Raw genomic sequence first — 12,137 nt, 5'->3', positions numbered from 1 at the left:
TTTGCCATTCGTCTAGTCGCTTAAAGATGTCATTGATTAAACGAGCAGGAAGCACCGAACGGTATACTTTGTGCGCGCGTTCCTCACCCACACAGGTTCGCATCCAGCGACGGCCTTCGTGTGGGCAACGCATTATGGCGTGGCAAGCCATGAATACCCATGGACCACGGCTCCTAAGAGATGCGGCTGGGCGTGTACCGAGCCCTTTTATGTACCACGATACTTTGTACCATGCCAGATTCATCCGTAGAAAGGAAGGATAAGAGAGAGAGTTACTTCAGCCTCGCGGAACATCTTTCGATTCTACTTGTGTAACGCTAAAAGGTTCGAGAATACTCCTCGCGATGAAATGTCACGTGGTACGAAAGGGTTAGAGAGGATAATCATGCTCGAATATCGAGGAAAAATTTTAAGAATCCTTCGTATTGTTCCGGGTTTCGAAAGCTCGGGAATAAATGTCTATTTCAATTTGGTAAACTGCAATTTCATAAAATTAATGCGGTATCAACGCCAGCAGGATGCCACGTTCCGTTTCAATCAAACGGAAACATTCAAGCAGAATTAATAACGCGATTAATCTTTCGCTGGCTATTATTTTTCTTTCCGTCCATTCCGTGCACCCTACCGTGTACCATCGTACAAATGTGCAATTTGAAAATAGCACGCAAGAAGCTCGATTCGATCGGAGCGAAGCGTCCGTGATAAGCCAGACGTCGAACTCAATTTCGCTCGCTCCTCTATTAACCTAAGTACATGAATCTAGTGTCTCGTGTTGATCGAACAGAAGCCTTTAAGAAAATAAGTCACGCACGAAGGCACTTCATAAGCATAATGCACCGAACGCTACGGTGCAGCAAATAAGAGCGAAAGAAGAAAAGAGAGAAAGAGAGAGAAAGAGAGAGAAAGAGAGCCATCGATATACTCGAACGATCAGCTACCAGCGTTTATGAAACTCTTCCCTGCGGTGGCACTAATTCAACGAGAATTTAATTCCCGTCGAGATACCCGCCGCGAACTTCATTACCCTACGACTAATTATTCCTTCATTAACGGTACACTTCATGGTTTATTGATTTCGAGCCGACTAGACGTGCTAAAACATCGATTTCTTATTAGAGACGAAAGTCTTGTTTCTATGTTTAGAAACATTTTCTCCTTTCCTCTTTGATCGATTCGATACGACGACGAATCCGATTGCAAGTCATTCGATTTACCGTTGAAGGGCGGTCCTCCTGGTGATAGTGGATATTGGCGATCGATCAAGTAATCAATAACCGACACCAGCAGCTCTATCCCCAGCAAATTGTAAATTCTCCATGAAATTAGGCGAACCGTGCGCTACTTTCTCCTATAAGCTTTTAGATCTATGTACGTGCGTACTATAGACAGGTACTAATCCAATTTACTTGAAATTTTTGAAGATGGAAAGGAAGAAGATCATGGTTATTTAAGAATGTTTCCCTTGAACGATGTTGCGTGTATAGAGCTTCGTGCGAGAATGTATCGTATGCATTTGCAAAAGAAATTACGTCGATCCGTTTGATTGCCACGTCAGGGACACCAGTGTATCGCGTTGATAAATCGTCACGGGATAGATGATCTACCAGACCAATTTCCCTCGCCAAGATGATTAAATGAGTTTTTTTCGATAGAAAATAATTCGCTTCACAATTTCGACCCGTCTTTCGTGTCGTATAATATTAAATTTGTAAAACAAATGTTCCCTTCACTTCTGAGAGCACGAAACAGTGTCGGGAGACAGGCGTTATAAATACTAAATTAATAATAAAATCCTTCGAAGGCGGACAGCTAAGCACCGCAAATGGCCACTTTTATCGATGCCTCTATACAAAAAGAGAACGCTGGTGATCGATGGTTCTCTAGTCGTCCGACGCGCCTTTTCTTTCTTTTTTTTTTTCTTCTTCACCTGCATGCAAATTGCCCGTCCGTCCACGGCGCTTAATCAAGACGCAAGCATCGCGGGGACAATAATGTTGTTACGCGTGGATACCGTAACCGGGCATCGACAATGCGAGAGATAAGTGGTCACGCAACCGGTTGATTAATTACTCGCGACCGAAACTCACGTTCGTTCGGGCCTCGATGGGACAGGATTAGGCGTTTCTGAATTACCGTCCAATTATCGTCGGCCAGCTTCTGACGAGCATCGTCACGAAACGCGGCGAGCCAGCGTGTAATCGCTAATTGGAGACGGCTAATCGAAAGTCGAACAAGATTACGCCCCTAAAAGTAACGTAATTACGCGTCCCGGTGTATCGTGCACGGCGTACAAACGCGAGAGAAGAAAAAACCAGGGCAAAAAGTACACGTTCAAAGATCCTGGAGTGTAACTTTAGATCGAAAGTCTGATCGGTGTACGGGGACACCGTCGAATGGGCCTTCTCCGACGATGGAAGTAGGTCAAGAAACAAGTAGAGTAAGCGTACCAAAGATGAAACTAGCTTAATGGCGAAGAATAAAAAACAAGGAAAAATTAAATTTTATTCCACGTGTAAATTCCAGAGATAAGCTGAAATATTCAAGAGAATCCTCTTCTACGTTCGAATGTACCGTATGGTTTACTAACGAACGATGTCCAGTTACAGGAAGTAGCGAACCTGTTCGATTGAACAAAAATCTGTGTCGCGATGAAAAGAATCGGGAAACAGTGATCGTCGTGGGAGGAGGAGCAGGTTGATGGAAAGAAGAATAAACGAATTACAAGAGTTAGAGGGATGAAATAGTGGCGAAACGGGAATCATCGATTGGCTACCGGCACGTTTTACGGCGAACGTGGAAGCGTTGCTTTTTCCAAACGGTATCGGCATCGGCATCGAAACTAATGGGCGGAATATAGATATGGCGCCGGTGTATCAGACGTTGGCCGACGATATGCCGAAGAAAAGCCGATTAAAACGGGCAACGAGCGGTGTTTTTCAGCGTCGGTGCCGGTGCCGCGTAGAAAGAGTTGGGATCCTCTATAAGGAAGCACGGGCCTCGACGCCAAGCGGACAATGAGCGTGTGCCGCACTGGAAATGACATTTCACCGGCTACGAGCGAGATCGAAGGAGCGTCGATCGAGGCTACCAGCGAGGGAACGAGACGACGACACGCCAATAAGAAGTATCGGCTCGTTATTGCTACCTGGCGAACGAGGATGTTTAAAGATCGTGACTTCTGTCGGCCGCCGACAGCTTTACGAATCTCTAACCTGCGAATTTCCGCGATGCGCACCGCGGACACTCTTCGCTTCTTGTAACTTAGAAATTTACCTCGCTCCTTGCCTATTTATATAAATTCAACGAGCGAGAATCTTTGAAGCGAACCGTACGCCGCTCACGGCTATCAGGTGCCGTTTCTTTCCACGCGGAATAAAGACATTACGGTTTACCCCCGGACCGCGGATCCTGGACAGAGATGCAATTTTAATTTAATCTTGCATTTCTTATTATTTTCATTTCCGAAATTTTATATTGCGGAATATACGGAACTCTTTTGTTCAACCCTTAGACGACGGACCAAAGAGAGAGCCAGTTTTAATTTAATCTTGCGTTCCATATTATTTTCTATATTCAATACGTATTCACAAATTCAAATGAATAATAAACAGAAAATGTAAATCAAGGTTCTCTTAATTGCATCACCTAAATTTGATTACTTGAATTGTATCATGAACGAAGCATTAGTAATCAAAGGCTAATTAACTCATGCTTAATCAATAACCGGCGACATAAAAAAACATGTTAAATTATGCTTTGAAGTAGCAGCCAGACAACTGAAAGTAACAATACTGTCCTCGTGCGTACTCCTTATTTGTCCACGATGATGATTCCTCCTGCGAACACATTGCTCCTAACAATTTCAAACGCCATGGATCCAGACCACGCACCATAGACGAATAATAGAAGCTAACGATTACTCTATCCAAGAATTCAATTATAATCCGGTAGTCCTCTATCGCGTTGATCAATCAAACGTTAATTAAGTCAGGTCCAAGATCGGTAGGATCTTGTTATAGTGGTACCTACGCGTTAGGCATCTGGATACAAGTGTCTAGTCGATTTTTTACGATAAATCAACCTAACGAGAAAACATTTCAACCTTTCTCACGTGATCGACCAATAAGGTCGAACGAGGATCGAATATTAAACCTCGTTTCTTCGCTGCTGAATTCACGGATAATCACCAAGATTAATTCGATAACAGAGGCAACAGCAACGATACATCGGTTCTATTTACGTTGTTCTAGGTAAATCGACTCGAATGAAAGTCCAGCATAATGCAAGGCTGCTGGTCAACCGATAATCATGTACTGTTTATTCAAATGAATTCCACACCGACTGGACTTGGTTCAATATTTATCCTATCCCGGCTCGATTGTCGCCGAAGTAATAATCACATCGTTATGATACGACAACTAGATCTGATCTATTACCAATATTATTCTTAGAATACGTATCACGGTAGCTAGTATCGAATTCCGACCAAACTATGTATGACTGAAAACCTTTCGTTTATCATCGATAGCATGCTATCGCTCATAATTACACTTACGAAAAAATAAAAGAACAATAACATTTAGAATAATCGTGGAATAAGGGCGGAATGCGCGGTTCGCTATGGTCGGGGTCCGTTTCCATTTTATTTACGAGGCAGGCAACAACGCTTCGGAAACGTTTCAACGAACGAACGGTTCACCGTCGTAACAGTATTCGCTGGTACAAATTAAGTGCCTTTCTTCCGATAATAAACGTCCGTGGGTAATTTAAAGATTTAGAAATTGTGCCGCTACCGCGAACAGGATTGAACGAACAACGTCGTCCTCTCTTCCGATGGATTCATCTCGACCGTAATTCGCGTGTCGTCTGCTTCCTAGCTTGCTTATTTCTCGTCGCGTTCCATTAGCGAGCAGGGTCCCTCGTGCCCCACAGCGAAACTCATCGCAAACACGCGTTCTATGTGCACTGCTGACGTCCGGATGAAGCATCGTCGTGCCGACATAATTAAACGCTCCGAGATTGTTATCCGATATTGCCAATAACCAGTGTAGATCCGATACGACACTGACAAATAACCGTATTGATTCGTTCCTGCCTGCGCACCGAGCACGCTTTCGATTCTCGATTAATTAACGAGGATTTCGAGAATCTCGCCGAGGATTCCACGGTGTCCGTCGAATTGTATCGACGACGACAACGTGGAAATCGTTCCCTTCGATCGAACCTTTCCTACACGAGCAGATCGCTCGGACGTCGAACTATTTCACCGTGAGATAGGATCTACGGAAATGCCGAGAGGGAGCACGGCCTATCTTCGGTTACGATTCTCACTGGAATCAGTCAGTGCTCACGGTTGGCACGAAGTCGGATTCTAGATATCACGGTTCGTTATCTCATCTAACTTCGCGGTGGTCGATCGTTACGTGATCATTACCCGGTCACCGGGTCATTGCCAGGATCGCTTAGATCCCAATGATAGCGTTGCGATCGGGGCTCAATTAAAAGCGTAGCACAGCAACGGCAGCCTCCATTCAACGGAGAAAGAAAGAGAAAATTAGCTGCTTCGGTGCAGTATCGCTTGCATGGTACAGTGATTCCGCGGAATTAACTCGATCATGAATTTTAACCCTACGGAAATCGAGGTATTAAAATTCACCCCGATTATCCCTTTTCAGAAGGAATATACACCAGTTTGAAAATATTTATAGAAAGATTCCGTATATACGTGTTTGTAGGATTAGCTACGATCTGCGCATGGTTAAAGCAGTCGCGATAGCGGTGATCAATACCAGTCGTTCGCTTTCTCGACGATCGAACGGAGACACACGCGACAATTTTCGTAGCCGCGACAAGTGAGCTGAGAATACTAGCTACACGTCGCGTCGAGAGGATTATGAAAAATAGAAAGCACCGTGATTTCTCCAAATAGAAACGCCATTTAGGCTGGCCTCGTTCGAAGATCGCGCGAAAACGGTTGATTAACGAAAACGTTCGATAGAATGGCGACGCGCGAAGCGGGATTCGTACGTTCTCGTGGTTGCTCGAAAAATCAGCGGGCAAATATTTAACGAGCCGGTCTGTTAGGTCGAGTGGAAACGAAAACACCGGACTTCCCCGCTCGATATCCGTCTATTTCACGGCGCGTCCAGAACTGTCAATCACCTAATTTGGGGATCGTTCGTCGAAGAAACGGCCACGGGATCGCGTAATTGCAGGCTTGTCGATTCACCGGGCCCAGTCGAGGTCGAATAAACACACGGGAATCACATCCGTGTCCACAGATACATTTAATCCAATGATGGTATTTAATTACAGACCATCATCCTTCTCGGTGATTAATCGATCGACGGAAAGGTGCCACGGCCGGGAGGATTTCGGTTCGACGCTACATGGAACTTGCAATTAACGCGATGAATCGGTACGCTGTAATTCGAAAGGCAACTCGCACAATGCTGTACGACATCATAATCGCTGGCGGATTTCACCTCGCTCCTGTTTAGCGTCCGAACCAAACCTGTTTTAGACCGAACGATTTTTTAAACGCTGGGAAAATATAGGAACCTCGCTTTTTCTTGGATTATCGACAAATCTTTTACAGAAATTCGTAACAATTATCGTCTCTCTTCGATGGTGTACTAACGAGAGTATAAATAAGACGATTTCTAGCAGAGGCAGTGATACTTTATAGAAAGACAAACGAAGCCTAGAAACGGGAAGCCCGATGCTAATCGTGGTCCAGGAGTTGCTGAACCGAACAAGGCGAGGCGTCGTGACGTGTGTTTACGACGCAGGGGGCAGCAATTCGATCAGTACGAGTTATAGGCGATGGACAATAAATCATGTCTGACTCGTCCAGTCGCGATCCGAATCGGGATGGCAAGGTACTACATCCATTATAGAAGGGGAAAAGTAATTTTGGAGGAAGATAAAGACGTCGGCAAGACGCGGGCAAATTGTCGCCGACAACGAACGCGCGAACGAAACTAGTTTCGCTTAATTGACGGCCTCCTCCTCGTCGATGACGTAAAACGAAATTTTCAGTGTAAATTATAGAACCGGTTCCGTTACTTTTTCTTTTCCTTTCCTCTCTTGATTTTCGAGCTAGAAGGACTGGTTCGATCGATTGTGGATAACCCGAAATGAAATCGAAATAAATTTTTACTTTACAACTTTTATCGTTAGAAATTTTATCAGTAGGACAATTAATAAATTATTATTTTACACCGCTTAACTGTCCTACAAATATAATAAATCGAGCTGTAGGAGTCGCAGCATAACAGCTATGCTCAATCGTCGCCTCCTCGTCTTCTCCTTTGCGAGGAGAACAAGGGAGAATATTTTTCCTTGTTTTTCAAAAAGATGCCACAGAAAGCGAGCGATCGTGTTAATAAATGAATTATTATTTTACACCGCTTAATCGGTGGGTCATCGATGGGCCACGCATAAAATGATATAAAATCGCATGGCTGTTAACCAAGAAGCGCTACGTCTCGCGACGTTATCGTCGATCACTTATTGACTTAGTCGTACCGTAAACTCGATTTACAGCTAGAGTGGACGAGTACGCCTCCGTACGCTATGATCGTGTGTGCACACGTTTGAAGAAAGAATATTTTGTCACGACCGATCGTTACCGCGGCAATCGACAAGCCTTAGGCGAACAGGACGTGTTTGTCTGTGGATAGCGGTGAATCGGCAATCACGTAGTACTTTTTTCCCTGCCAACGATGGTCCGTGACGCAACGCCGCGATGGCACATCGTCAATTGACCCCGACCAGCCGTCCAGCATCTCGAAACGGAACAAGTGAAATCAAGCAGACGTGGCCGGCGTTTGCATATCGGCTCCTTTCTCTAGCAAACGTCTAATTCGCGCGTTCGATGGAATTCATACAACGATCGGTACGGTATGATTTAGCTAGGAAAGGCAATAAAAGCCACGGCGTGGCGCGGCGTGGCGGCAATGGAAGAGGACAACGCTCGCGGCTTAAACCGGGTACGGTACTCCAACAACGATCAACGCCACGGTGGCAGATGTTACGACTGTGAGCTAGCCTGCGAGCGACTGACTCGACATATTTCGTAAGAGAGGAAAAAATGACGCGTTTTATGCGCCACCTTCCTCTTCCTCGTGGCAACGAGTACTTACCACGCTAACCGGGACAAATGGTGGCCGAGGGATCTTCAGGAAACGGATTGAACGCCTCGCTCGTCGACCAGATGCGGTTCGCCTCAAGTGCACCAATCGAATTTACCGGTCGTCCTTTGAGAAAAAACCGCGCACCGACGACGCGACGTCTCGAAACGCATCGACGCGTCGCGTCGGTTTGAAAACACCCTTGGTACACTGGAATCTTTACGATGGGAATGGACTTATTATGTTCTACTCTAACACGATTTATTCTCTTTCTCATCATGAAAAAAAGCCAATTTAGTCTCTCAGACTCTATTCACGTTTCACAGACTTCGACTGAATCACAATTATAAAACGTGTAACATGTTCATTGATAATGCACAAAAAATCCTACAAAAATAAACACGAGAACAGATAAGATTGCGCGTTCTATTTCTCTTCGGCTCGTAATAACTCATAAAGCAAAGTGTATCTGGAACACCTTATGCATATATAACTGGAACTGGCAAGTTCCAGATTTATCCTTCAGAAATTTGCGGCAGAATTTTAGACATCTGAAACTTAATCTATTATACAAGATGGACCGATAAAAATTAACTTGTTACATATCTTCCAAATTGTAAGAACTGAAGAAAAAACTATCGCGTAGGGTTGTTTTGAATTTCTGAAGATCAATCTTTGAATAAGGAAATGATAAGTTTAACGATGGATCGAAGGACGAAGCTGGTGCGTGAATTCACGAGCACGATGGGCGAGGAAAGTAGAGGCGATCGTGGTCAGGGCAAACACAGGGGATCCGCGATCATCCACGTGCAGGTATGCGCGCGAGCAGCAAAGATCATCATCGATCGAGAATCCGTGGGCCGCGTGTGAATCGTCGGAGTTATGCCTTCGACAAAAGCCACCGGAGTGGCTCGACAAAGCAATTCCGTCTGTGGAGGCACAATCGAACGAGAGACGCGCCTCGTTCCGACGTGTTTCGCAGAGGTGCCCTCCTCCTCTCGTAAAGTGGGCAACACGCGTTCAGCTGGAGCGCGAGCGAGCTCGCCAACGTCCGTGAGAAAGAAACCAAGCAACTGAAATGGCCGTGTTTATACGTGCGTTAAAATCAGCAAATATATGCGACGACTCAACCACCTACTATTCGCGTGCGAATCTCAAAATAAGTATCCATTCGTCCAGCCGATGAGGTTCGATTATTTATCGAACTATTGAATGTAGAAGAAAACGTTTGATTTAGAATACTGTGATGAAGGAAATAAATTCATTGAAAGATTGATACGATGTCGATTTTAATGCAACTTCGATGCACTATAGAAGTCCATAAATTTTAATCAAGGATATTATTTAATCAATTTCAATAATTAACCATACAAATTTAATCGTAAACCTGTGTACGGGAACGCAAACATGTACACTATGACAAACACGTCGATGTGGCCACACCTCGCCGCGGCAGGCTGGTCGACATGTAAATTTGTAGATGTAAAACTCTCAACCGCGAGCCACGCGAAACGATAAAGAATGCGTTGGTGAAGCCAGAGTGGCGTCACGAGAGGAGACACGGTTCTCTGATAGCCAGTTGCTCGATTAAAATGCCATTGGTGAAAACCTCGACCAGGTGGATCTCCAAACCCGTGTCCAGCTAGTGAATTCGGTTCCAAAATATCTAATATTTGACTAACGTTTTAGAAAGTCATAGCAAGGAATATACACCTGATTAGAATTTTTGACGAATTAATTAATTATTTTTCCCTGATCGACAAATCAATATAATTAACGAGGAGTACTCAAATATATCTTCGACTTGGAAAACTGAAAGCAAGAGGTAATCGGAGATTAGAAACTTCGTCCGATTAGAATTTTTGATTAATTAATTAATCCTCTTCGACCGACAGATGGATATAATTAAGGAGGAGTATTCAAATGTATCTTCAATTTGAAAAACTGAAGGCAAGAGATAATCGGAGATTAGAAACTTCGTCGGATTAGAATTTCAGATGTCGGTTTACAGGAGGATTCACGTTTAACGCGTCCGTCGAACATATTACTCTTCCCGTTATCGCGGTCGGCATGCTGGCAGGACCTTCCAAGCAGGATGATGCATCGTGCGCATCATGCAAACGCTTTCCAAGCTCGCCAACCTCCCCGCGCCCTGGCAATCGCATAGACAAGTGCCGACAATAGATATTCCGCAACGCCCACGTTAGCGGGAGACAAAGGCCTGAATGGCCGGCAGATGCACGCTCTGCGCCGACGTCGTAATGCAACGACGTCCGTCGATTTAGAACGCAACGATGCGCCCGTACGTACGTACCTATGTCCATACCGTGTGTACGTTCGTTTATTCGTTCTTCGTGACGAAGGTGCGGTACGTAACAGCACGAACGCGAATCGTACACCGTCCCCTGCGTCTCCGCGTTCTCCACGGCGCGCCGTGTGCGTCAACCAGCTTGCACGTACGTACGCTCGAGGTTACGTAATTCGGAGAAGAGCACGCGGCTGGAGGAGCGACCGGTGACGACACCTTCGTCGGAGAGAAGAGAAAGAGATCCGGGAGTGTCCACTTCACGGAGGTAGACCACAGCCCAGCCCACGTTCCATGATCGACCGACGTTTCTGCGATCGGAGATTCTCTTTCTGTTAAACGGAAATTATTTTTACTCCATTCTAATTAGAGATCGAGGATCATCGGACAAACGAAAGCGCGCGACAAAGGATTTTCGGAGGAAAAAGCGAATCAATTTCTAGATTTTATAGAGCTTTGGAATGAAATCGATGAATTTCTTACACCGCAATGACAACTAGCAGTCGGTGCAGTTCATAAATGGAACGAAGCAGCTTCTCGACGCTCCCGCGAATTGTTTACGAGCTATAAACGCGATGGAATGGTTGGTTTCTCCGATGATTTCGAAAAAATTCAAACGATCGACCTGATAACAGCGAACGAAGTACGGTTCTGGCTATGGAAACGGCCAGCTCGTCCAGGAGAATCGCGTGGGCGGCTATTTGCCTATTTACCCACATCCGATGGGAAATCGAAATTAGAAATCAGAGAGATGTAGGTGCTGATTTCTAGTATCCATCCAACCACGTGAAATCATGCTCATCGTCGCATCATAAATTCTATTCGACCAGCAACAACGGACGATGACGACTTTTGCGCCTGTCCCAGTTTCCATATTTCTGCTCGATTCTGCACTCCATCTGCATCGCTATTAACACGATTGCGTGACTGGTATTTGCAATAAAATTTCGATTCATCGATTCCGTACGAAGGAATTCATTGGGGTACAAATGAAACATAGACAATTCAAATTCAAATTTGAATTTCGATGAAAGAAAAAACAACCCAACTCGCATTCCATTAGATGAAGCAAACGCAAGAAATTATTATTTCATAAGCTGTCTACCAAAAATCCCAAAGTACCTAAACAGGAAAGACATTCGAAAAAGGCGAAACATTCTCCAGCTAAACGTACCTGTTTACCCAACCGGCTAAGTCATTAAATCACTCGAATCCAGCAATATATTCGAGCATCGAGGATATCTCTAACGAGCCTGTCTCCATCGTCCGGCTCGCATCGAGCAGGAAAATCCGACAAGCAATCAAACGACGAAAGATTCCACGGTTAGCGCAAGGAAGGGGGCGGCTAGGTAGCATCGAAGCACGATGACCACGATGGAATCCACGACTATCGGAAGCGATCACGAAATCTTCGGGCAATAATTCAGCCCCTGGCCCCTCGCCACCTCCTGTCCTACCGTTCGACAACGATGTTCTCGTAGACTTCGGCAGAGGAGCACGCTGCCGTCGCCGCATCGTTGAACAGTTAATGCTCGCATAATACGTGCACGGCAGAACGGCCGGAACCAGGGGGGACGGGTATTGTTACTAGTTTAGGTACCGTTATTTTCTTGCAGTTGACAGAAATTCCTTAAAGTACAAAGGTGAGCCTGCTATCGACGAATCTACCGGGTTTCACGGGAAAAACCGCGGATCTT

At 45.1% G+C, this 12,137-nt stretch overlaps 1 protein-coding gene across 2 annotated transcripts in view; it reads right to left on the bottom strand.

Moving 5' to 3' along the window:
- LOC114878768 (Krueppel-like factor 5) overlaps positions 1 to 12,137 on the bottom strand; it is a 245,389-nt gene that overhangs the window by 151,248 nt on the left and 82,004 nt on the right. The gene's annotated exons all lie outside the window — the stretch shown is intronic.

Source organism: Osmia bicornis, chromosome 2 (assembly GCF_907164935.1).
Source record: "Osmia bicornis bicornis chromosome 2, iOsmBic2.1, whole genome shotgun sequence".
Classification (NCBI taxonomy): Eukaryota; Metazoa; Arthropoda; class Insecta; order Hymenoptera; family Megachilidae; genus Osmia; species Osmia bicornis.
This window is presented reverse-complemented; position numbering and strand designations above follow the sequence as displayed.